This window comes from Triticum aestivum, chromosome 3D, assembly GCF_018294505.1.
Source record: "Triticum aestivum cultivar Chinese Spring chromosome 3D, IWGSC CS RefSeq v2.1, whole genome shotgun sequence".
Classification (NCBI taxonomy): Eukaryota; Viridiplantae; Streptophyta; class Magnoliopsida; order Poales; family Poaceae; genus Triticum; species Triticum aestivum.
In genome coordinates, this window is record NC_057802.1 from 225,234,886 (window position 1) to 225,262,184 (window position 27,299).

The window sequence follows — 27,299 nt, forward strand, 5'->3', positions numbered from 1 at the left end:
TGAGGGCAGCGAATCTAATCCTGGGGACCTTTTACTATGTGAGAGCAGCAAATCTAATCCTGGAGACCTTTTACTATGTGAGGGCAGCAAATCTAATCCTGGACATACTCTGTTGACTTGTCCACCAGCCGCCACTTTCTATCCTTTTTTCAACCAATAATAGATCTGTTCCTTATCCAGTTTGTACTGAGTTTTCACATTATTTCCCTTTTCAACCAAGAGACCGGTTGGGTATCCGGTCTCTTCCACCTTCCCCTGTTATTTCCTCTTTGAATCAAGTCCTTGATTCATGCTATGAGTTTCCCCCACTTCTTCCTTGTTTGAACCAAGTCCTAGATTCGAATGCATGAAGTAGCTTTACCTCTAATAATACTAAAAATTTAGGTGGATTTGGAAGAGCTGATGGAAGTAGAAAAGGATGCACATGCCGACACGTGGGGAGCTGGGGCAGTAGAGCAAGGCCTCTTTCGAAGAACTTGTACCTGAGGGTCGTTGGGATGTTGACGGCGGCAGGTCCGATCTGCGCACAATATGGCAGGGAGGAAGAAGGGTCGGAGGACCTCCCGAGCCGGCGCTGTGTCGGAGAGAACGACACCGCAGAGGATTGGGCCCCGCCGGCAGTTGTGGGTTTCCTCCCTCGCCGATGATGACCGCGTGAACAATGCACCTTTTAGTCCTCTACACACACCGGCCGAAGCGATCCGGCCGATCTGTGACCAGCGGTGAGTAGAGAGAAAATGTCGCTACGCTGTCTTGTTTAGATCTAGAGAGGATGAGAGAATGAAGAGAGCAACACTAGTAAAGCAAGCGCTCAGGCCCCTGCGTACATATATAGTGGAGTGATTATCTTTTTCTATCCACAACAAGCGTTTCAATTTGTGTACGTGGCATTAAAGAAAAGAAACTCTCTATTTAAGGGGACTAACTGTACGACTCCTACTTACAACTACTAGTAGTAGTATTGTTCACTTGTGCTCCCAGGCCCTCCATTAATTCAACAACCCCACGGGTGAATAAACATACAGTACTAGTATTTATATAGAACGAACAAGCTAGAACTATTTTCGCGTAGTTAAAAGTTGAGGGCGGGGCTTTTCCCAGGCAGTACGAGCGGCAGTTTTCGCGTAGGCGGTTTGACAGGGAGGCGAGGAGGGTGAGGGAGTAGCGGATTCAACTTACTTACTGCTGGAAAGGTCGGGCTCCGCGATTTGACGGCGCGTTACTGCTGGAAAGACTTGTGATATGACTACGGATTATAGTCATGAATTACTGGCGGTACGACCGGGGTGATGCCCCCCCTCCGGTCCAAACTCTAATCTGGTGCATAACATGTAGACCCGGATTCCGTCTCTCCCACATGTCGGCAAAGTACGTTGTAGTAAGAAGGAGCAAAGAATCATGCGGTATATACTAGTAGTACTACTACTCACGTCGGAGGAGTGCAAACCACGGCAGCCCAGTGAACCAGTAGTGCGAACCACGGCACCCCAATGAACCAGTAGTAGAAAACAATGTGGTGATATGGCCATAAAAAACAATGTGCTACAGTCCAGAGTGTAGCATGTACAACACTACTCCTCTTTGTTTGGATCCCTAAGTTAGAGCTAATTTGGGTTGAAATAGCCTCAAATTATCCAAACAGGAGGGGTTAGTTTGAGCTAGTTTGCTCTAACCCAACTAAAAAAACTAGCCCGGTGGAGAGGTTCTAATCGGGTTAGTTCTCCTCAGGCCCACTAAAAGAGAAGTAAAAAAATCTCCCCTGCCCGCACCAGATCGCTCCCTCTGGCCCCCCCTTCGCACGACTCCTCTCTGTTCCCCATCGGGCCGCCGGCCCAAGCGCCGCTCCGCCGCTCGCCCTCTCTGTCCTCCGGCCGCCCTCTCCCTCCGGCCTCCGCTGCCCTCCTCCGGCTGCCCTCTCCCTCCGGCCTTCGAAGCTCGCCCCGCTCCCCTTTCACCGGTCGTTTTTCTCCCTCTGTCATGCGCGGCGGCGACGCATCTACCAGGGGGTCGTGAGAGAGGTGAGTTTGTTCTTTCCTTCTCTGTCTCACAGCCATATCATTGATCTTGCTCGCTCTAGCGCTAATTCTGATTTGGAAAAGTAGATCCAGATTAAACATTGTATAGATTTGTGGTGCACGCATGGAATTTTTTGATGCTGCTTGAGGAGGTAATAAATCTTTCTAGAGGCCCAAAGATTCAGTTCACCTTTCTAGGTATTTCAGTTTAAGGCTTGCATTATTTCTAGAGGCCCAAAGATTCGGTTCGCAGTCGTCGGCAAGTGACCCTGCTACCCATGCTGGTGTTGACCTCAGCTCGCAAGCGCTAGCGTCGGAGGGGTTCCCAGGGATTGGGCTCTACAGAGACTTCCTCTAGAGCGACGATGACGAGCTCCTCCCTGGGTGCGTGAGGGGCTCCAGGCTCCCTCCCTATCGTGAATGACGTCCATGATGAGTTAGCTCATGCTTTGTTTCATGGAGTGTATTTTTTTGTGAAGCTTGATTGACGACCTGTATGTTTAAGCGGGATATATCATTTGTATGGACAAAGTAAAACTTATCATGTTTGAATGCTTGATTTGTAAAGATGGTTCGTTTATGTCAATTGTGAGCGGGAGGAGGCCACACAAGAGCCAGCCACACCAAATCCGGCAGGAAATAGGGTCCAAAGTCGTCAAATGATTGAGAAAGAACATTTATTGTCAATCTAACCCTGCCCTCCATACTCCTCTTTGGTTTAGAGTTAGTTCAGGGTTAGAATCTAACTCTAACCTCTAACTGATTTAGATTTATCCTCATCTCGGTTCATCGCCATTATACTTTCCCATTCCTGTGTTTTCAGTATCCTATGGATCAAAGAGGCCCTTAGACTGGTTTAGGCGCGGTTGTTCTTTTATAAATGTGTTATGTCCATAATTTAATGAACGTGCTCCGGTTTCTATGAAAATAATCCAATTTCATGTAGTAATTCATTTATTTATTTATTCTTCTGCGGGGGGGGGGGGTTGCATGTAATTCGTGTTGTCTGAAATGTAAAGTACCCTGGCATATGCTCCAAGTCGTGCATGCACTATGATCCAGATGCTCTATGTCCCACATGTCGGAGAAAGGGAGCACGTAGAAATAGCCTAGGAGTACATATAGGAGTATAAATGCATGAAAAAATATGTACGGTGAAGCGTAGCTGTGGTTCGAAAAGGAGACCTAATGTGATGACAAGTATAGGTCGCACGCACCCAACTAGTGGTACTAGACATAAGACTAATTTTACCCTAAAAAAAGAGGTACGAGTGCTCAGTACTCCTATTCTATCAACACGAGTCCCATCTGACAACAGCGTCCGTGCTACAGCTAGCTCTTCTCCCTCGTTTTTCTCTTCTAATTATGAACTCAGCCGACGCCCGGTGGGTGGGGTGGGGATTTGCCGATGGCCGGGTTGCTCAACTGCGGGCTCACCTCACAGTGAAAACGTTATGACTGGAATAAAAATGCCATATACTCCCTCCATTCCTAAATATAAGCCTTTTTAGATATTTCAAATGGAATACAACACATAGATGTATGTAGACATATTTTAGAGTGTAGATTCACTCATTTTGCTCCGTATGTAGTCACTTGCTGGAATCTCTAGAAAGACTTATATTTGGGAACAGAGGGAGTACTATACTAATAAAACATTAAGGCCACGAGGCGATGCAGTGCTGGTTATAGGAGGCAAGAAGAAGAGGTGCATCCATCGACGACGTCCACCTCCTTGACTCAGGGCGCCGGCCCACCGAACGGTGGCTAAGTAGCAGCGGCTTTCGTGGCCAGGTCGACCTGCTTCTGAACAACGACATCCAAAGATTCCAGCCGCTGGAAGAAGGCCAACGTCTTTCTGTCCTCGCTGGCCTTGTAGTGGCCTATGTAGACGATTTCCTCGTATACGTGGATGTGCAGGTCGACGGTTTCTTGCATGGCGAGGCGCTGGGCGGCGAGCGCGGCCTCGAGGTGCACATTCTTCGTCTCGACCTCCGGTACCTGCAGGGCCACCAGGGCTTGAAAGAGTTCGTCACCATGGAGGTCGATGACAGTGACACGCAATGAGGACGCTGGGCGCGCGGGCTGGAGCAGTACGACAAGGTCATCCGTGCGCTTCTTGACGGCGGTGAACTTGTGGATGGTGTTGACCATCATGTCGTCCGTGCGAGAGGCAAAGCTGGCATTGGCGAGGGCTACGATTCCGGCGGTCACCAGCACCGTTTGGAAACACTGCGCGGTGCGGGGCCACAGGCCGGCGCCTTGGATGCTATGGAAGAGCCGACTGCCGCTCGCGTTCATCGCCTCCATAGGTGCTTGTGGCTTCTGGTCACTTGGTCTTGGATTGGAGTGACCAGTGTTGTGCAGAGACTAGGAGTAGATGGATTAGAGTTGTGGGGCACCGTTATATGAGAGTCCAAACTCTGTTGCATTCACATCGTGTTGGCTCTATTCTGCTTCTCCAATTAATTCCCTCTGCATGTAATTGAGGATGCATCATTGACCGTTCAACATCTCGGGAACCGCTACCCTCTCCCTCCTTGACATTCAAGCACCTATGGAGGCGACTGCCGCTCATGACTATCGCGTGTCAGGAGACGTTCCCGTCGACGACGAGGTGCCTATGGTGACTTCATAAATTTCAAGATGATAGTACTACCTCCTTTCCGGTTTATAGGGCTCAATTGAAAAATCTCACCAACCAAGGTAGATGGTGAGTGCTGGAACAATTTTCGAAGTTTGCAAAACCACTCTATTAATGCGCTTGTTTTCCTCAAAAATTGTGTTTACCAATGCATTAATTGCAATGCATGCATGCATAAAGTACATGCATTGGTCAATTTTCTCTTAATACTTGCATGCAATGATTTATTGCACCTTGAAATCTGAACATGTGATGATAAATAACCAAATTGAGACTTATAAAATGGGAAAACTAAAATTTTGAGATAAGATACAATAGAGCGGAGTCAGCGGGCTATAAGGAATAAACTAGTATATTTCTGCTTAGTTGGAGGAAAGAGAAGAGGAGAGATAAGCTAAGCGGGCTCTTCGTGAAGAGCCAGCTCTAGCATGTGCTCCTAGGCACTTTCTAAGAATGAAAGGTGGGCCACATAATAAAAAATTAGTACACTCTTTTGATCTATTAATGTACATGTGGGCTATAAGATGGGCTGTAGATGACATGGCACTGGCTTATAGCTAGTAGCTGGCTATACTATTAACCATGCTCTAAACCGGAAAGGAGGGAGTATGCCGGCTCAGTCTTTCGGAGGTGCTCATAGGGGTAGGGTGTGCGTGTTTGCGGTCATAGGGGTGAGTGTATGCGTGTGTATATGAGTGCTTGCGTCTGTACTGTGTTAAAAAAACGTAAATGCGTGTCAAAAAGAGACTAGTCAGTACTAGTATACTCAATATTGTGCACCGCGACCAAGGCGGAGAGGAAAACAGCATAACTACGTATTTATTTACGGTGTAGATTCACTCATTTTGGTCCATATGTACTCCATCTCGGTGTAGTCTAGTCACTTGTTGAAATCTCTAGAAAGTCAAATACTCCTTTCTGGTGTACAGGGCTATACTAGCAAGTACTACAATAGTGGGCTCACATAGTAATTTTTTCCCATGCAAGAGCCTGGCTATATGCGTGCTCCAAGGTTCGCAACTGCCACGTTTGGGTTGCGCTTGGCTCCTCGCCTCTTCGAGAAGACGAACAATGATGTTACTACTACTGCTTCTACAGTATCGAAGCCACTGCTACATGTCCGTCCACCGCGAGCGGGAGGGATAGCTTGTTGTAGTACTATAAGCAAAAGCCTGTCCTCGTCTGCGAGCCACCGCGCGTATGGGTGAGGGAGAAGGCGTGTAGTAGTAAAATCAAGCTTCTCCTCGTTGCACAAGTTGACGCGACACATCATAGCACTGGCTCCACATGGTTGCCTCTAAACTTGGCTGAAAGACCCATAGTGTACAATATATTTGCTGCAACCTCTAACATATACCCCACCAGAAATTAAAATATATATTCCTGTCTTGACCAGATGAGCGTGCAAACTACAATCACCAGGATGACAGGTAGGGCCAGAAGATTATTTTAATAAAAAAAGCTTCAAGACAGCCTCATAGCATGGAGCCGACCCCAACGATTTTAAGCTTACAGGCATGGTACACGCTACCCTAGACTACTCTACACATGAAACTTCCACACGAGCGTCCGGGCTGCGCTTGGCTCTTCGCCTCTTCGGGAAGTCGAACAATGATGGAGTACTACTGCAGTGGAGGAGTACTACAGTATGCTTCTGGCCATCTGACAACGATTGAACAACTGCATGTCCACCGTGTGCGGGAGGGAGAGCGTGTAGCGAAAGCTTCTCTTAGTCCTGCCAGCGATCACGCTCATGGGCGAGGGAGGGATGCAGCTTCATTTGACTTACTGCTCCTTCCTTTGCCTGTATGACAGGTGGGCCCATCAGGTGGGTGGCCCACCTATTATGCAGCCAAAGGCAGGTGCAGTTAAGGCACCGGAGCTCAGTCCGCGAGGGAGAGGGCGTTGTAGTAATCAAACTTCTCGGTCTTGTACGAATTGACGTGACACATCAAAGCACTGCACTCGATATATTTCAATAATTTGCGTTTACCAATGCATTAATTACAACGCTTGCATGCATGCCGTGACTCTCCTTTTGATACTTGCATGTGTTGATTTAATTCACCTTTAAGTAGTATGAATATGTGAGGTTAAAGCTTTTTAATGCCCCGGCCCTAAAGCGAGAGATGGTTGTGCACGAGGAGGGCGAGATCATGCAGACGGAACAGGACCCGACTATGGAGCTCTCTATGGTCTCGATGGACCTCACCTTGCTCCACTGCCCCTTGTGCCTCCGCCCCTTGAAGCCTCCAGTGTATGAGGTTCGAATACACCTCGTCTGTTCGGCTGATCGAGTAAGGTGCAGGTTTCTTGATTGATGTGCTATTCGATTGATTTATGTAGTGCAAGGGAGGGAACCTGGCCTGCGCAGACTACCGCGTCGAGCGCCCCGAGAACCAACGGCAGTGCCAGAAGTGCGAGTGCGGCGACGGCTTCGACGTGCGGAACACGGCAGTGGACGCCATCCTCTCCTCGGTGAGGGTGGAGTGCCCGCACGAAGGCTGTGGGCTCTATGTCACTTACCACAAGCTCGTCGATCACCAGAGCGTGTGTCCGCTCGCGCCCTTCAAATGCCCCGTGCCTGTCTGCGGCTACGAAGGCCCGCCGCCGGCGCTCTCCCACCACATCAGCACCATGCATCCCGTGCCCGTGCACAGGATCCAGTACGGCAAGGTGCTCCAGCTGCAAGTGCCACTATCGGAGCCACGGCTCTTGCTGTTCACAGAGGAGGATGGTCGCGTGTTTTTCTTTGTCGGCGGCATGCTCGACATTGGCGCGCCTATCGCCGTGTCGGTCTTATACATCCGAGCGGGGTCGTCCCCACTGCCACACTACGTTGCCAAGCTGTGGGCGAACGGCCCGCTGGGGGAGCGCAAAGGCAGGGCCGACGCCGTCAAGGTGGAAATGGAGGTGACAAGCAACAAGGATCCCGGCGACGTCGCCGTGCAGGAGCTGACCTTCTTCATAGGTCCGCCCAAGCTACTGGCCGGGGCTAAGCTGGTGTCGCTCCACATTCAGATTGACAAGCTCACGTCCTAAATGATTCAGTGCCTTTCTGTTTATCTTAGTAATATGCTAATATAGGGGTTAGCCTAGTCTACTTTAGCTTAAGAGATGGTGGGTTTTGGTGGCGATGCAGCAATTACTTCAACATCAGATCGGCAGTTAAACTAATTCCAGCAGTAGAACGGATATTTTGTGTCTGTTGGAGATAAAGATCCTTTGGGTAAGAAGTATAACAGCTTATAAGAAGTATAACAGCTTATATGCTTGTTTGTTCAGGAAGTGTTGCATACTTGTGCGAGTTGATGCGACACATCAAAGTAGTACTACTACTAGTAGTACTCCCTCTGATCCTAATTTCTCTGTGCATAAGGTTGGTCATAGTGGGAGTAACATAGGTAGTAACATAGATGCCACATAAGCAAAAATGATGAGGTGGCAAGTAATTAATGAGGTGAGAGGCAAATAGAGTAACATAAATATGTTACCATCACATAGCTCTTTCCAATGCAAAATGAGTCTACAAAGTAATAAATGAAGACATCTATGTTATCACATACTGACAGTACCCACTATGAAGGAAGTAACATAGACTAGTAACATATGCATGTTTGTACTAGTCTATGTTACGATCCACTATGACCAGCCTAATGCTGGTCATAGTGGGGAGTATCATATACTAGTATCATGCATATGATAGTAGTGTATGATACTACATCCATAGTGCATAGTATCATAGATGGTCTCATTTATTACCATGCATGACACATAGTAGCATCACATTTATTATGTTACAGTATCTACCTATGTTACTATAACCATCTCTCTCTTCTTTAATTGCCTGCCACATAAGCAAGTTTGCGAGTCCCAAGTGTATGATACTACTTATGTTACCCCCACTATGGCCGGCCTAAGTCGAGGCGCAGATACCAAGGACGGCCTGGTTGTGTCTATACTTGGACAACTCACCCGATTGCATGCGCACCAGGCAGATGAAGCTCGTGTCGTGTTGGTGCCATGTGCGGCCCGCACATTAACCAAAACCTCGCACCTCCAGCTTAGCCTCCGCATTTTCAACTTCTCAATCTCAAGGCCAAGGAGCAACGTGAAACCTATGATAGAGCCAATCAGATGGTTGAGAACACTAAAATTCGTAGCTATAGATGTGTGTGTGAGAGAGGACGAGTGTGTGCGTGCACCTCTTCTCTTCTTGTATAACGTACTAAACTCAGAGTACAAGTGTATGTGGGTGGCATCGACCTAGGGAGCTAGAGATGGTGCACGCAAGAAGTCCCGAGAGATAGGTGTAATGCGTCTGAAAAAAGACTAGTCTATAACTCGCCATGAGGCTATTCCAGTCGAACGTCCCAATAACCGTAAGATATGTATCCGACGGTGCCAGTTATTGCATGTACACAATAGTAGAAAAAGAACTACCATGGCGTATGGTACACCACGGCCGAGAACACGTGCCCACGTTACGCCATCCGGGAATAGTGCCGCACTTCGAAACTAGAACCGTCAATAAATTTTGAGCTTGCGTCTCGTCACATTCCAAATTACTACTACCACGCTATATTTAATTGCAAACCTGTGCACACCGATCACAAAAACAAACGGTTTCCCACTTAGGAGCGTATTAGTACTCGGTTATAAATACTACTATGCCAAGATGACTGCACATTCCTCCTCAACTCCTCATCCACAAAAACAAACAAGTCATTCAGCATCCTTCCCTTGCGTCTGCCATGGCCAGCGTGAGTTCTGGCTCGAGAGATTACCACCAGGGGGAGGCGAGCATGGAAGCGGAAGCACGAGAGATTTCCCGCCTCGCCGCAAAACCAGCCGACATGTCCCGGCGCATGGAAGTAGTAGCACAGTGGTCCTGCCATGGCGCCGAAGCACCATGGAGGTCTCGCCATGCCGTCGATGCAGTAGACTGGTCCGGCCGCACCGCGGAAGCAGCAGAGATGTCCCGGCGTGCTGCGCATGCAGCAGAGATGTCCCGCCACGCCTCGGCGGCCTGGGAAAATTTCTCGCGGGCAGGCGACGACTCTTACAGGCGCATGCATGCGATCGTCCATAGCCAGATGGATCATATCTCTAGCTGGGCGAGGTTGCAGGACGACATGAAAACCTCATTTGAACAGGCTACCGGCATCATCAGGCAACTAAAAGAGGGCAATGAGAGGCTCCAGGCCGAGCGTGACCTGCTGAGGGCGAAGATCGTCCGAAGTGCAGAGCGGCAGGAGGAGACCAGTGCCTTGTTGAAGAGGACCGGCGTCATCGTCAAGAAACTTACGGACGAGAATGACATGCTCCGCATCGAGCGCCAAAGGCCGGTGGAGGAATCCGTGGATGCTCTCAAGCAGCATCTTGAGGACACGATAGAGCTCATCGCCGCTCGCCGCAGAGACTAGTTCCCGCGGCTTGCAGCAATGCATCAAGAAAGTAGAGATCAGCGAGCCAGATCGTTGTCTTCCTTCTTCTTTTGCCCTTGTGTATTTTGGCCGTAGCCGCATGTGGCTTTTTTAATTATCTTCCTAATTATGTAAGACAATTATTATCCACTGTCGTCCTTATATATTCATCAGTCTTGCTATAAGTCGTTGTAGATGCTATATAGGTCCGTCGGATCTTACATCAAGATCCGTGGAAAATTTTCTTTTCAGATTCTCTTTTTTCTCTCGTATATCTCAGTCGAGTGAGACATAGCCATGCCAGTAAACAGAGGCTCGGGCGCCATTAATGGAGACCTTGGGAGAGAGGTGGACGATAGATGGAGGTCAAAGGACTCTCCTCCCGATAAGCACGCGCAGGAGTCTGATCGCACGCCTCCCGCACTCAAATAGCTACCCTGCATGGCGCGTCCTAGCTCATAAAAATAAGGGACGCGTGGTTGCACGCAAATGGTATATAGAACGCCCACGGTTTCAATAATAGTTGTGTTTTCGATTGTAACATGACAACACTTGTTCCAAAATGACTTTGTTGATTTTTAATGTGTGCGCCTTCGCAAATCGGACAGCAAAATTACCACAGCATGTTGCTGCTATGTCGTGACACCAAGCCAAGTTTCATGATTTTCATGCGTGTTTTGGATTTACAGGAATTAAAAAACCAAGTTTCTCAATGTTTCTAGCCGAGTCACGACGCCCAGATGTTTGAATTTCATTCCCATTTCTTGCATGGGACCTAAAATTTACCCGAGGGCACACATGTGATTTTTCAACCAACTTTGGTGCACTGGAGCATGTGCTTGTATTTTGAATTTGAATTATGCACACAAAGGTGACACGTTCCCTCTCAGAACCACAAGCCTTCTTGAGAGAAGCTCCGGTTTGCAAGAAGCTTATACCATAACTTGTTCCTACTGCCAATTTTTTTACCACGGCATGGTAGTACCATGACATGACACCATTCCAAGTTTCATGATTGTCAGGCGTGTTTTGGATTTACAAGAATTTTAAAACCAAGTTTCTCAATGCTCTCGGCCGAGCCACGATGCCCAGATGTTTGAATTTCGTTCCCATTTCTTGCATGGGACCTAGAAATTCACCCGAGGACACACATGTGATTTTTCAACCAACTTTGGTGCACAGGAGCATGTGCTTGTAGTTCAAATTTGAATTATGCACATTTAAATGACCAGAAACTCAATTAATGTATAAAAAAGGGCAAACGAACCCGGAATAATTCCAAAATTTAATAGGGCACTCGTGTAGTTCTATGACGCCTCTGTAAAGAAACTCAAGGGGGGCAGCGTATATTGTTTCGCACTCAAAGGTCATACATTCCCTCTCAGAACCACGAGCCTCCTTGAGAGAAGCTCCAGTTTGCAATAAGCTTATACCCAAATATGTTCCTATTCCGCCAATTTTTTTACCACAGCATGGTAGTACCATGACATGACACCATGCCAAGTTTCATGATTTTCAGGCGTGTTTTGGATTTACAAGAATTTTAAAACCAAGTTTCTCAATGTTCTCAGTCGAGCCACGATGCCAAGATGTTTGAATTTCATTCCCATTTCTTGCATGGGACCTAGAAATTCACCCGAGGACACACATGTGATTTTTCAACCAACTTTGGTGAACGGGAGCATGTGCTTGTAGTTCAAATTTGAATTAGGCACATTAAATGACGAGAAACTCAATTAATGTACAAAAGGCCAAATGAACCCGGAATAATTCCAAAATTTAATAGGGCACTCATGTAGTTATATGTTGCCTCTATAAAGAAACACAAGGGGGGCGGCAGCGTATATTGTTTCACACTCAAAGGTGACACGTTCCCTCTCAGAACCACGAGCCTTCTTGAGAGAAGCTTCGGTTTGCAAAAAGCGTATACCAAAACTTGTTCCAAATCGGCCCAATTTTTACCACAGCATGTTAGTGCCATGACATGACACCATGCCACGTTTCATGATTTCCAGGCGAGTTTTGGATTTACATGAGTATAAAAAACCAAGTTTCTCGATGTTCTCGGCCGAGTCACGATGCCCAGATGTTTGAATTTCATTCCCAATTCTTGCTTGGGACCTAGAAATTCACCCAAGGACACACATGTGATTTTTCAACCAACTTTGGTGCACCGGAGCATGTGCTTGCAGTTCAAATTTGGATTATGCACATTAAATGTCCAGAAACTCAATTAATGTATAAAAAAGGCCAAACGAACCCGGAATAATTCCAAAATTTAACAGGTCACTCATATAGTTCTATGTTTCCTATGTAAAGAAAATCAGGGGGGAGGCAGCGTATATCGTTTCGCACACAAAGGTGACATGTTCCTCTCGGAACCACGAGGCTTGTTGAGAGAATCTCCGGTTTTGCAAGAAGCTTATACCAAAACTTGTCCCAATTCAGCCAAAAATTATACATATGAAAACAGGGTATAGATTCTCCTGAACATCTCGCCACCTAGACCAATGTACTCTGATTTGAATTCAACATAAAATGGATACAAATATGTGAATTGGAGATCGTATGGTACCTGTAGTTCATAGTGAAATATGATTACTGCTATATGCATGTTTTTTGTTATCAAGATAATATTTAAATGATTGTATAACTTGACAACAATCATATTCAAATAAGGAAAATTGATTCACATTTAGTCCATATGGTAGACGACAATATATATGTTCATAGGGTGGAGTAAAATGTTCATATATGATGGAAGATCAAAATGTAGGACTACATCGATTATAAACCGCAAGGTCACCTAACGATATATTTGAATTCAACATAACGTGGATTCAAAAATTGAAATTCGAGATCCTGGCATTTGTAATCATATAAAAAGGGACATCACTCTTTCTTTTGGTGGAAATTGATTTGTTTTTTGTTGTTGTTGAGGGAAGTGCGAATCGATTTGGTACTGTACAGGGTAATCTTGTTCTCCTAATTTTTTTTACATTTTTCTTGTAGTTGTTTCAATGACATTTATAGCAATAGAGTAAAAGGGGACATGAATCTCTTGTGTCTTGTATGAATTGTTTTTTTGTACACATTAAGTTTGTTCTGCCGATCAAGGAATCCGCGCCTTGCTATCCCGAAATTTTCAAGCTCGAGTATCTTTTGTCTCATCTGCTTTGAAACTCCCGCCTCTTGAACCCGCGTCGCGCCTTATTATCCCAAAATTTCGAGGCGCACGAATACTCCCTCCTCATCCAAAGTCGGTCCCGCAGCCCAGAGACGCGAAATCCCCCTTCGACCCCTCATCCGGAAATGCCGGCTCGACGTCGCGGTGTCAAAACCGGTGGGGGTGTGCTGGTAACTTACCCTACATTTCGGACGAGCGCCTCCCGAAGCCGTGGCTCCCCCCTACCTTCCCCTTCGCCCCCCATTCGTACACCGAGGCCGCCAAAACCCACGAAACCCCACGCTCCTCGGTCGGCCTACCGACCGCCGCCCAGCCGGAGACTCTTCCCCGACGACGTCGTCCAACGCAACAGCTCGCCGTCCCTCATCCACCGCACCGGATGAGGATCCGTCGTCAATCTCGTCGTCCTGCCGGATCAGCCGCCCCGTCCTCCACCTCCAAGGAGCTGCCCCGATGTTCGCCTCGTCTATCGCGCCACCTCCATCCCCACAGCGCCGTCTTGACCCGCCCATTAGAACCGCAACACCCTCACCAATTCCTCCGATGAAGCCGAGGCCAACTCGGCGTCACCAAGGAGGTTCTGCACTCACCACTACATTTTATCTTTTATTCGATCTCGCGGGGCTGCCGGTGCTCGATACCGAGCAGCCATGGCGGGTCTCCATCGACGGCGCTGTCGCCGGCCACTTCATCCACGGCGTCCCACCCCCATGTCGTTGCTTCCTCGGCGGTGATTTCCACACCAGCACAAGCTGCTGCTACTCCGGCTCTCGCTCGCGCTGCTGCTGCTGCTCCGGCTCTCGCCCGCACTGCGGCTCTGTTCTTGCTGTCGGTCGCGCTGCTACACTGCTCTTGCTTTCGTTCGTGTTGCTGCTCTGCTCTACTATTGCTGTCGGTCACGCTGCTGCTCAGCTCTTGCTCTTGTTCATGCTGCTGCTCTGCTCTTGCTCTCACTCATGCTGCGGCTGCTGCTGCACCACCTTCGGCGGGTACAGGAGGTGCTGCTTTAGCACTCGCTCGTGGTGCTGTTGCACGACTTGCTGTCTGCTAGTGTGTTCCATGCTCGAGCGTCTGCTGATTTAGATCACTGCTTCTCTGCCACTAGTGCTCGAACGCCCTAAACATCTATTGCAATGCTCTTCTACTTGTTCAATCAGTTTCCACAGTAAAATTCAGTTTCGACTGTAAAGTTCAGTTTCTTCAGTTAAGTTCAGATTAAATAATATTTACAACATCTATCGGAGTGGTCGTGGCGCGGCTGATACGTTTTACATCTAGCACTTTTTGGTGATGTATTTGACATCATCTATTGCAGATGATATTAGAGTCCCACTTCAGATTAACGTTGTCTGTCTTGTCCTGCTTCAACCTCGCCGCCGTACACCTCACCAGAGCAGCTCCAACGACGAAACCGTCCATCATAGCAGAGCAGTACCCTCGGCGCCATTTCTAGAGCCCTCAGATCTTCTTCCCCGCCTCCGACAGTCACACCAGCATCACCATCCTCGACGTCCAACCCAATGATGCTGAGGTCGACAAGGCTATGCCAAAGAGGTTGTACACTCGTTGCATCACTTTGTTACTCTGCATTCATGTCGATCCCTCTGGGATCCTTTGCTATGGAACTACTATGGTACTACTATTCGTGCATTTGGTTAGGAGTGGAGCAAAGCAAAACTGGAGGATTTTTTCCTTTGGTGTCTCTTCCAAAGAAAAAACGTAGGAATTTTAATATCCAGTTGGACGTCATTTTCAAATTAATATGCATGAAGAACACGACTATTTGCATTACTGGCATAATAAGATTCTTATTTTTTTCATTTTCACGTGGTTTTACTTTAATTTGACCATGTTTCTCCATTCCTGTGTTCTTCCAATTCACGTGAACCAAACACCCAGGTTCACAGAAATCCTATGTTTCCAAATGCTCTGTTTTGCACGTGCATTCCTATCCTATGCCTGTGTTTTTCATGTCCCTGTGTTTATATAATCCTCCAATTCTAAGGAGCCCTTACAGATTTACTTCATTTTCAGATAGGCATCAAAGAAAATTCTGTGTGTTATGTCTTGCTCCTAACGTGTCGTCATCCACCCCACCTGAGGTGCACCATCGACAGAAGCATTCACTGCAGCATAGATTCCCCCTACAGACTTTCTTTCGCCGCCTCAGCTCATCTTCCCCGTTGTCGGAAGCCACGCAAACTGCATTACCATCATCGACTGAGCAGATGACCATGAGGACTACATAGTTTGGGAAGAGAGGTTGCAGTCTTTCCTGTTTGCTTACGTTATACATCGGTTATTATTACCTGCTACTTTATCGTTCAAACTTGAGTTTTAAAATGCCCGTGGGTCTCATATCAAGGAAGCAACGAATAGTATCTGTCTACTATCTGGTTCATCTGGGGTCTTCTATGTGGTTCATGTTGGGTGGGCAACAAACAGTAGATGATCCATTGTCTATCTTTTTAAACTGAAGCTATAATCTACCTACGATCATTAGTTTTGGCTCTATCCACTCGTTTGCTACCATCAGTCTTGATTTCTGCACGCACCCCTTAGGCCTTACAAAATCTAACTAATTTTTTTATTATGCATGTCAGTTATTGTACACAATCGTACTGAACATGTAGAGAAAAAGAGAAGACCGTTGCATGGCAATATAATGTCATGCAGACGTCGCTCCATGGTGGGCGAAGTGGGCCCCCCTATCGCCATTCCAGATTGTATTCCAGAAGAAGATAACTATTCATATGGGGATTCAGAGGGAGCCGACCACTCCTATTTACCACCTGAGGTGTTTGCTCTAACCTGACATGCTGATGTTGGTCATATCATGCATATGGTGCCTCGCATTGCTTACATTATACATCTTATATGTCATCAGCTTAGTTTAGATTTGTTTTGTGTGAATGCCACCTGTTTGGTTTCTATATCATACTCCCACCGTTCCTAAATATTTGTCCTTTTAGAGATTTCAACAAGTGACTACATAGGGAGCAAAATGAGTGAATCTACACTCTAAAATATGTCTATGTACATCTGTATGTGGTAATCCATTTGAAATCTCTAAAAAGACAAATATTTAGGAACAGAGGGAGTATATGGGAATTATGCAATGCCATCTTCTTTAGCCAGGCATCATATACATGAATCATGCAATGCCATCCTGTTTAGCCAGTCATCGTATATGTGAATGGTATCGTGCCATATTTTTTAATAATGTATTCCATTTGTCAACAATGTTTATACATTCATCTACTCTTCCTGTGCATCAGCCATTTGAGTTGGTCATGGGAAAATCTGGAGTGAAAACAAGGTCTTCTGAGCAGTCAGTGCTACCTGTCAATGCAGATTTCTTGCTGGTTACAGATAGCTCCTCAGAGGAGGATTCAGAGACAGATGACCAGTCGTATCCCCCCCCCCCCCGAGGTGCATGCTCTTACATGGCAGGGTGATATTGCTCATATCATGCATATGGTGTCTTGCATTGCCATGCCATCTGCTTAGATTAGGCATGCTTTTTGTGAATGCCTCATGTTTGCTTTCTATATCAGATATGTGAATTATGTAATGCCATGTTTTTCAGCCAGTTATCATATATGTGAATTTTGCACTGCCATGTAGCCAAGCATCATATATGTGAATTATCTCATGCCATGTTTTTTTCATTACGTATTCCATTTGTTTACAATCTGTGTATATTGAACTACTCTTCATGTGTATCAGCCATTTGAGCCGGTTATGGAAAAATCAGGAGTGAAAACAATGGTCTTCAGAGCAGACAATGGAGCTCCTCAGAGGAGAATTTAGAGACAGATGACCAGTCCTATATCTCACCTGAGGTGTATGCTCTAAGTTGCAATGTTTATATTTCTCATATCATGCATATGGTGTCTTGCATTGCTTAGTTTAGACATCATATGCACAATATTGAATTCCATCTGCTTAGTTTAGAGATCATACATGCGAGTGCCAGCTGCTTAGTATATGAATCAATTATGTCAATTATATCATGCCATCTTGTATACTTAGACAACATTTATGGGAATTATTTCATCCCAACCTATTTTAGAAAGACAGCATATAGTTTTGTCATGTCATCCTATTTAGATATTCATTATATGTTGAATTATGCCAATGTATCCTGTTAAGTTATCCATCATATATCCGAAACTGTGTCATGCTATCTTGTTTAGTTAGGCATCATATATGTGAAATTGTGTCATGTTGTCTTGTTTGGTTAGACAACATATATGTGAATTACCACATCTCTCTATCATACAATGTCTGTACGTTCAATTTTTTTTCTTGTTTATCAGCCATTTGAATTTGAGGGGGTGATGGCAGTATCTAAGGTAGCAAAACCCCGTTCTTCACAAAAGACAGTCCTACCCATCGATGCAGATAGAACCGTGGTTGTACTGGACCACAAACTAGCCCCACCACACATAATCGAGACTCTTCCAGATTGCACACTTACACCGTTGGGCAGAGAACCAGCTACAACCCATCTAACCCCAACCCCAACGGATAGTAACCCACTTCTAGTTGACAAAGCACCATGTCCACCACAGAGTACCCCTACACGAGCAATTTGTAAAGCAACTGCAGTGCCCAAAGCACGAAGACCACCACAGCGAACCCAAACTCCATGTTTAAATCAGAAGAGCAATTGTTCTCAGGTTAGGTTCTGTAGCTATGGTCCATACTACTTTGCTGTTGCATCACTGTATTTATTCATACCAACTACTTTTGAAATTGAAGGATCCAATTGAAACTCCAATGGTGCAACAGGTATGTTTTAAACCTATTTCTTTAACTGGATTGTTGTTCTAACTTCTTTCTCTATGTTGATTTCAGTTTCAGTTGTATAAACAATTATGTTCTCATGTGATGCACATTACAAGTGTTGCCAATGCTGTGTAGTTTCTCACACTTATATTCTGTCTATGCTGCTGCGTCTTAAAAATATATGAGTTGAACTGTGTCTCTATCTTGATTTTGGCAACATAAACTAGAATGATATGGATAATACAGTGACCATAGTACATAGATATATGTTTGTTTCATGTTGTTATCCTGTCCACCTTACTAATGAACCGGTTTATCAAAATGAGTTTCTTATACTACATGCTAAACCTGTGATGTGTCTGCTTGTTTCTCTTGTAGTATGCGAACAGAATATTGGAGAAGAGCACCCCACTATGCAATGGTAGAGAAAGTAATGCAGATAAGGTTCAAAATAGTGAGACAACCCTGTTGGTCTCCAAGAAAGGTGATAAAAACGATCTTGTAGACAGTGAGAAAACCCCACAGTCCTGCGTTGATGTAGTGTTCGAGTTACTGGCCAGTACCGCTGGCACAAGCTCTTCGAACTCGCTGCCTGAATCACTTGGGCTTCTTCAGTCTCAGCTACAAGCTGAAAGGCATCAGTCAGCAATGCTGCGGCAAGAAGCCGAAGGACTGAGGTAGTCCCTGCGGAATTCAGATGCATACATTCTTGTGCAACAGCAAGTGCTGGAGGATTTAAGCGCCAAACAAGAGAAAGTTAATAAGCTTGCTAAGCATCTTGCTAGCATTATGGGTACCCAGGATATTGTTTCTTGAGCTCTTCTGAAGTGGTTTCAGTTCTGGACTTGTTTTGCTGCGGCATTTATTTGCACTGGTCGCCAACTTTGACAACTAGTGTATATGATGGCGAACTTTGATGCCCAGTGGATGTAATATGTGTAATAGCCGTGATAGCCTAGCGTAAGTTGCTTGCTTATTTATTTCCTTGTTGTCTTGTTTATTTGTTTGCTTGTAGTCAGTGCAGTTCTTTTTCTGCGGTTTGCTTGTGGCCGCAATAACTTATTTTTTAAAACTAGGCCACAATAACCATGGGCTACATATTTACTATAGTTACCATGGGCCTCCTACGGGCCGTAGAAACAATGGGCCTTCTATGGGCCGTAGCATGAATGGGCCTTCTACGGGCTGTATGATCGATCGGCCAAACATGGGCCAACTACGGACTGCATTATGGGCCTTGAAGGGGCTAGAGTTGGAAATGCCCATTCATGGGCCGACCATAACGGGCCGTCATTAATTGGCCGTATTTGATGACGCTATGAAAACGGCCTAACGGATTAACGGGCCGACTGTAACCACAGGATGAATTTGGCCCACAATCAGAAAAGGCTAGTAACAGGCCATAAGTAACCGAATCCTAGAAATGAGCCCAAGAATAAATGGGCCATGAGAAGGCCAAAAGATAACATGGGCTTGAAAGGGCCCAATGGAATAATGGGCCATTAATGGGTATAAAGCGATATACTGTTCATTACGGGCCAGTTTCACCATGGGTCGTTAATGGGCCAAGAGTTACAAAGTGCCTCCTAAGGGCCGAAAGACGTCATGGGCCAGACATGGGCCGGAAGTTACAACGGGCTGGAATCATATTGGACGGCCTAGATGATGCTACATGGCCTAATTCTGATAGGCCGTAACGGGCCATGGGTTAGCGGGCTGTAAATGGGCTATGTGCGAACAGGCCGCTAACATGCTTTCCGTGGGCCGGCCCGCTATCTTTTGACCAAGTCAAACGGGCCGGCCTTTTCACCGGAATGGGCCTCTGTTGGGCCGTGCCACGTGTCGGCGTATCATTGGCGCATTCTGTCCAATGAGTGGATGACATCTGTCCCAACGGTGAGCCAACACGTGTTTCCTCCAGCCAATGATAATTTTACACCTGGAAAATCCCCATTGGTCTGGCTGTTAATGGGTTATCAGATCCAAAACCGGACCCGATAGCTTAACGGCGACCCGTTACGGTGGATGCCACGTGTCTGTCACCCTTGAAGAAAGCACTTCTATGACGCGCGATTTATCGTCATGGAAGTGGACACTTCCGTGATGTTAATTTTGGTAATGTCATGGAACACTTCTATGACAGCACATGTATGACTATCTTGATTCTGTCATAAAATCGTCATGGATGTACATGCATGACAGAAAACGTGACCTACTGTGACAAACACGTATCATCACGGAAGTGCATTTTTTTGTAGTGCATCAAACTGCTTCTATGGCCCTATTTGGATATTCTAACTTAGCTAGAGGTTAGAGTTAGTTTCTAGCTCATGACTAACCCTGAACTAACTCTAGCCAAGGAGGTGTTTGGATGACAGTGTTAGATTGACAATAAAGGCACTAGGAGAACTAGCTCCAATTAGCACCTCTTGGGTGGGATAAGTTTTTTTGGGTGGGTTAGATGCAACTAGCTCAAACTAGCCCTCATGTTCGGATACTTTAGCGCTATTTGAGCCCAAACTTGCTCTAACCCATGGATCCAAACCGGGCCTATGTTCTCTATGCTAAATTACACATCAGCAAACTAGCTTGTGGTTCCGCTGCTTTTTGTTCGTTTTACCCTACATTTTCCGATGCTAGCTATTACATCACTGCTCCAAGCCTCTGTTCATTACTTTTTTGTTCGTTCTTGATCTTCCCAAGTTGCATGACTAATTTGATGCTTCCATTCATTATGGAGCTGCCAACCCCATCAAGCAAAATATTTGTTCTTTTGGGGCTGGCATCTCGAATAAGCATAAAAATAGAGTGAAGCACATATATTGTCGTGTATGCACACACCCTTCTTTCATTAGTTTAGAGTAACCATTGATGATAAATTCGAACCAGTGCATGTGATTAAAATTAATTTTACCTAAATAAACAAATCGACTAGATTTCCAACACGGGATGTTGATGATATCTTAAAGAACATTGCAACAATAGTGAGGCTTAACAGCACCATATGGTAAGCCATTGTGTTTTAGTACATGTGAAATGTAATGCGTGTGGGATGCTTTCTTGGCTTGTGCCCTCAACCTATGATCCTACAGAATTACAAATAGTTCATTTTTCTCCTTTGCTGTATTGTTTGATTCAAATGCTTGTTTGTTACTTGTTAGGCTAGACCTGAGTTGGCCAATATGTTCGCAGTGCCAGCTCTACTATCATAAACAAATGCATGACTAATTCATTTGACTCCTTAACTTTACATATGAACTTCATCACAAGACTGTCTTCGTAGTTCATATGAGGCCACACTGTTTAAGTGCTTTGTCAGATTATTTCAACTGCTTATATGCCTAGGCAACTTAAATATAGCGGTGGTACACTGCCTTTCATCTTACCATTTTAATTTGTTTTCGGCTGATGCTGCTTCGAACCATTTAAATATAGCTTGCCATGCTCAGCAATAATTTGTATGCCATTTACCATGTAAGCATACTGCCTGGCTCATGTGATAACTATCTCTTACTTATGTCCAGCGGACACATTTCAGGATGCCGTTCACACTAGGACACAATGTACAACCCCATAATCTATTTGTGGAAGCAGTGTGCCATCCATGTTACCAGATGGTAGCAGTTCAGAGGAAACACCGTTGGAGAGCAGTCTGAGCACGGATATTACAGTTCTTGACGCTCTAATAGAGGTAAAAGGAGATGGTGTGGCTGCCATGAATAGAGGTGTGGCTGCCATGAATGAGGTAATCTTGATCTTGAGGCTGGAAAGTATGCAATTAGTTGCACACATTATGAAAGCAAGCCAAGAATTGGAGGAAGTAAGAATGTTGCATTTGAAGATGGAGGAGGTCCTGCTGCTTCTGCTATCTGAAGCTCAGGGTAATCCCAGTTCTTCATTACATACCAGTTGAAACTGTCATTAGATTAGTATACTTGCATGTTGTGTCATGTCTTTGAATGGATTATGTTGTAAGACCCCTTTGCTGTCCATGTGTTCTAATGATCTGAATTTTTTAGGCGAGGTAATCCTCAGTACTTGTATGATTGACATAAGGTGAACTATTTTTGTGTGAACAGATTGTATTGGATGAAATAACTATTTGACTCAAAGTGTATCCAACCTACTGAATTCGAAGATCACGGCATTTCCAAATCGTATTCATATATAAAGGTGGAATAAATCTTTATCGTGGTTTTTAAGAAATAAATAACCAAACGTAGAATGATGTATGGATATTCGTAATCAAATACAAATTGGATTTGAATTTAGTTGCTAGGGCCCAGGGTAAACGTGAATGCTAATTCTCCCAAATTTTGAATGAAGCGGCAAAACACACACTATCATTTGTCGGCTGCCCGAAGCCAGTGTTTGCGAGATGGAAATTACTGTCTACCCTTGACACTTCAAATCCTAATCGGCTCGATTTCCACTGTTGTAGATAGGATTAGGTTAGTAACTTCAATCAGACGTGGCATGATAGCCTGTCTCCCCATTCAAACACGGTGGGCACCAAACATGGGCGGCAAACACACATTTGATTCAAACTCGTCCAAAAGACCTCTCTCTCCCTCCATTTCCCCATTCATACACCGTCGGCGCCACAACAACCTCCCCACATCGTCCAGCCTCCTCCGTCCGCCACCCAATCTTCCACCTTGCCAGAGCTTCTAGCCCTACCCCATCGTCCATTGCAAGAGATGGACGTCTCTCATCCACGGCGCCGGACCAGGATCCTGTCATCGCATCCTCTCGCTTCATGTCATCCACCTTTCCGTTGCCGCTCCTATGACCGCCTCGTCCACGGCAGCAGCACTTATCCCCCAACCCGGTCGTCTGCCATCTCAAGTCTTTGTCCGCGCCGCTGACAGCCATCACACCCGTAGCACCCTCAACATATCAGCAGGGGCCTACACGACGTCGCAAGAGAGCTGGTACTCCTTCATATCTTCTTAAGTTATTGATCGTGACTTGTTTACTGTACTTTTCTTGTCCATACCAAATCGTAGTCGCTAGTTGAAAGCGAACATTGGTTGCGAAGTAGCTTTTGTCCGGTTTGCACCTTCAGATCCGCCATGGCACGGTCATTATACTCATAAAGCTTATGGTTTTCCCCCTTTATATTCACTACCATCATCGTAGGTGCTTCTTGTCGTGCTAGTACTGCTCCTCAAGACCTCAACCCATCAAGCGAAACAACATGCCACTCATAATTCCAAAGCTTGGTTGTTCAAATACGAATCTGATATGATGCTCATATTACTAAAACCGAGAACATTTAATTGGTCAGCTAATGTTCCTATACTCATTTCGAAAAGCATGTGCGCCACACATAGAGAGACAACAGGAATTTGCATTTCTCCCTGCGCTCTGGTTCATCATGGGTGGGAAACACACATTGTATTATCCAAAATATGTTTGCTCTTTGTTATCATGTTCCTCTTCTGTTCTTCTTAATAAGTATATTACTTCCTTTGTTCCTAACCCGCCTTGGGTGCGTGCATGTGTTGTGGGGGTGTGTGTTTGTACCGGGTTTTGTACATCGTTGCTTTATTTATAAAGCGGGGAGAAAGCCTTTTTCGGTAAAACATAAGTCTTTTTAGATATTCCAATAAGAACAACATACAGATGTATATAGACATATTTTAGAGTGTACATTCACTTATTTTTCTCCGTATGTAGTCCGCATCCGAATCTGTAAGATATTTATATTTAAGAATGGAGGCAGTGGTACAGTATGTTGCTTGTTGGGAGGTGGAACAGGGACATTTGCAGTCTACAGGTCTATTGGGTCGCTTCAGATGGATGCTTTCAACGATTCTAGATGGTCTACCATAATATCCGGGAAATTATGGGAGCTATTCCTTCTTTGATAGTCTAGACTGATAGTAACAGTATTTTGCCTTCAGTTGAATAGAGCCGCCCCTTTTGGGCTGAAGCCTTTTGAAACCCTTTCTTGTTGTACTGGCAGTACAAGCCCATATGGTCGAGATAGTTCCACTTTCCTGATTTTACTCTTGATGCTAGGATTTTCCCCCTTTTATCTAGCCTACTATGATATGTGTACGTGCTTTCTTTCATACTAGCAGTACTCCACCCTTCAAGCTAAACAACATAGCACTCATAATTCCAAAGCTTAGTTGTTCAAATATGGTTATGATATGATATTGATATTAGTTAACGGACACATTTAATTGGTTAGCTAAATGTCCAACTTGATTTTCCAAATGCATGTCGCGGCATATAGAGACAGCAAGAATTGCATTTCTTTGTCACTTGTTGACTGTAATTTCTTGTCCATACCAAATCTTAGTTGTTACTTCAAAGGAAACATTGGTTGCTAAGTACCCTTTGCGCGGTTTGTAGCATTAGATCTGCCATGCCACTGGACGGTCAACACTATACTCATCATGCTTACGGTTTCCCCATTTTATGATGACCGCGATCAGCCTACGTGGTTCATGTCGTAATAGCACTGCTCCACCCATCAATCTAAACAAGCTCAGTTGTACAAATCTGAATCTGATGTGATGCTCATATTAGTAATACTGAGACATGTTTAATTGGTCAGCTAAATGTTCCTACTTTAGTTTCAAAATGCATGTGAGCCACATATGGAGAGACCGGAAGGAATAGTATTACTCTGTGCACTCTGGTTCATCATGGGTGGGCAACACACATTGTATTATCTAAAATATGCTTGCTCTTTGTTATCATGTTCCTGTTCTGTTCTTCTTAATAAGTATATTACTTCCTCCGTTCCTAAACTGCCTTGGGTGTGTGCGTGTGTTGTGGTGGCGTGCATTTGGACCGGGTGTTGTTCATCGTTGCTTTATTTCTAAAGCAGGGCAAAAGCCGTTTTTGGTTCAACATAAGTTTTTTTGGATATTCCAGTAAGAACTACATACGGATGTATATAGACATATTTTAGAGTGTACATTCACTCATTTTGCTCCATATGTAGTCTGCATTCGAAACTCTAAGAGACTTATATTTAGGAACGGAGGGAATAGTACAGTATGTTCCTTGTCGGTAAGTGGAGTAGGTACATTTGCAGTCGATGGGTCTGTTGGGTCGCTTCAGATGGATGCTTTCAACTATTCTAGATGATCTTCCATAATATCCGGGAAATGTTGAGAGCTATGTCATCTTTGATGTAGAAACTATAGAACCTATAATATTCATTGTACTGACCAAACCCTTGTTTAGGGTTTATATATGTACATGAGAGAGAGAGAGACATGGAGTAGAGGGCATGTCATACATGATTTAATATAATCTATCTATAACTCCTGTCTATATCTTAAACACAATATACTTCTAACATCTGATAGTAATAGTATTGTGCCTTCAGTTGAATAGAGCTGCCCCTTTTGGGGCCGAACCCTTTCTAGTTGTACTGGCAAAACAAGCCCATATGTTCGAGCTAGTTCCACTTTCCTGATTTTACTCGTGACGCATAGGGTTTCCCACTTCTATCTACACTACTATGATCTGCGTAGGTGTTTTCTGTCGTACTAGCGGTACTCCACCCTTAAAGCTAAACGACACAGCACTCATAATTCTAAAGCTTAGTTGTTCTAATATGATTGTGATATGATACTGATATTAGTTAACGGACACATTTAAGTGGTTACCTAAAGGTCCCACGTGAGTTTCCAAATGCATGTTGCGACATATAGAGAGGCAGCAGTAATTGCATTTCTTTGTCACTTGTTGACTGTACTTTCTTGTCCATACCAAATCTTAGTTGTTATTTTAAAGGAAACATTGGTTGCTAAGTACCCTTTGCACGGTTTGCAGCTTCAGATCTGCCATGCCAATACCATGGTCAACCTATGTGATACGTGTCATAATAGCACTGCTCCACCCATCAAGCTAAACAGGCTTAGTTGCACAAATTCAAAACTCATATTATGCTGATATTAGTAAAACTGTGACATGTTTAATTGCTCAGCTAAATGTTCCTACTTTAGTTTTGAAATGCATGTCAGCCACATATGGAGAGACCGAAAGGAATAGTATTTCTCTGTGCACTCTGGTTCATTTGGGTGGGCAACTGACATTCTATAGAAAGACATGTAATATCTTCAATCTGCTTGCTCTTCTGCTCTTCTTTAACATGATCCTCTTCTCTTCTTCTTTTTTGACTATAAACAGTAGGGTAAACACCCCACTGCAATATTTATAAATAGCAAAGAGCAAAGTCCGAAGTAGCAAAGATACAAGGAAAAGAAAGGGCTTGAGAGAAGCCCCCTAAAAAACTAAGAAACTAAAAAAACTAGAAGAAACTAAGAAACTACAAGAAAAACTACAAAAGGCTAAGTATAAAAAAGAAGAAGAAACAAAAGACCTAGACAACTTAGGAATACAAAAGGAGGAAGCGGAGCTGACTCAAAAACTATCCTTGGAGATCTAGCCATGAGAAGAATCGATTGGCATACTTTGGTCTTATTCTGTGCTTGAGTAGCTTCATCTCCATCAAATAGATTTGCTTCCATCCTTGCAATGTGGGCTGAATATGCTCAAAGATTTTGGTGTTTCTAGAAATCCAGATTGCCCATGAGCCGAGAATTATTATTTCCATGAAAAAGGGGAGTCTCAGTTTATCTTTAATGTCTTGAAAGACTTCTAAGACAGATAAATTTGGTGTTCTGGTAGGACAAATGTAATCCCAGCACCTCTTGGCAAAAGGACATCCCCAAAATAGGTGATGCAATGTTTCCTCCTGTTGACATCCTCTGACTGCACAGTTATATTCCTCCAGCACAAAGGTTTTCCTTCTCAAAAGATTTCTTGTATTGAGTCTGTCATGTAACAACATCCAGAAGAACATTTTATGTTTTGGTTGGCATGAAGAATTCTAGATCCAATTAAAGTGTGAAGGGGCTTGCTTGTAACCAATCATAACATTATAAGCCTTGGCCGATGAAAAGAGCTCGTTGCCCCATATGCAGCTACAGGTAAGTTCTGGTATTGTGATTGCGTGAGTGTGTAACAGATATCTTCCAATTTTAGGAACTGCTCATGTGCCTCCATTGACAATGGTAGGTGAAATAGATCTTCGAAATACTCTGTGTTGATGACCTGTTGCACAGTCAGTCTATGATTAATCACAAAAGAGAATAAATGTGGGAACGTATGTTGTATGGGTTCCCCAGCCACTTAAATCACTCCAAAAGTAAGCACTTCTGCCATCTCTCAGATTGCACCTTGCTAAGGCTTTATAGTGT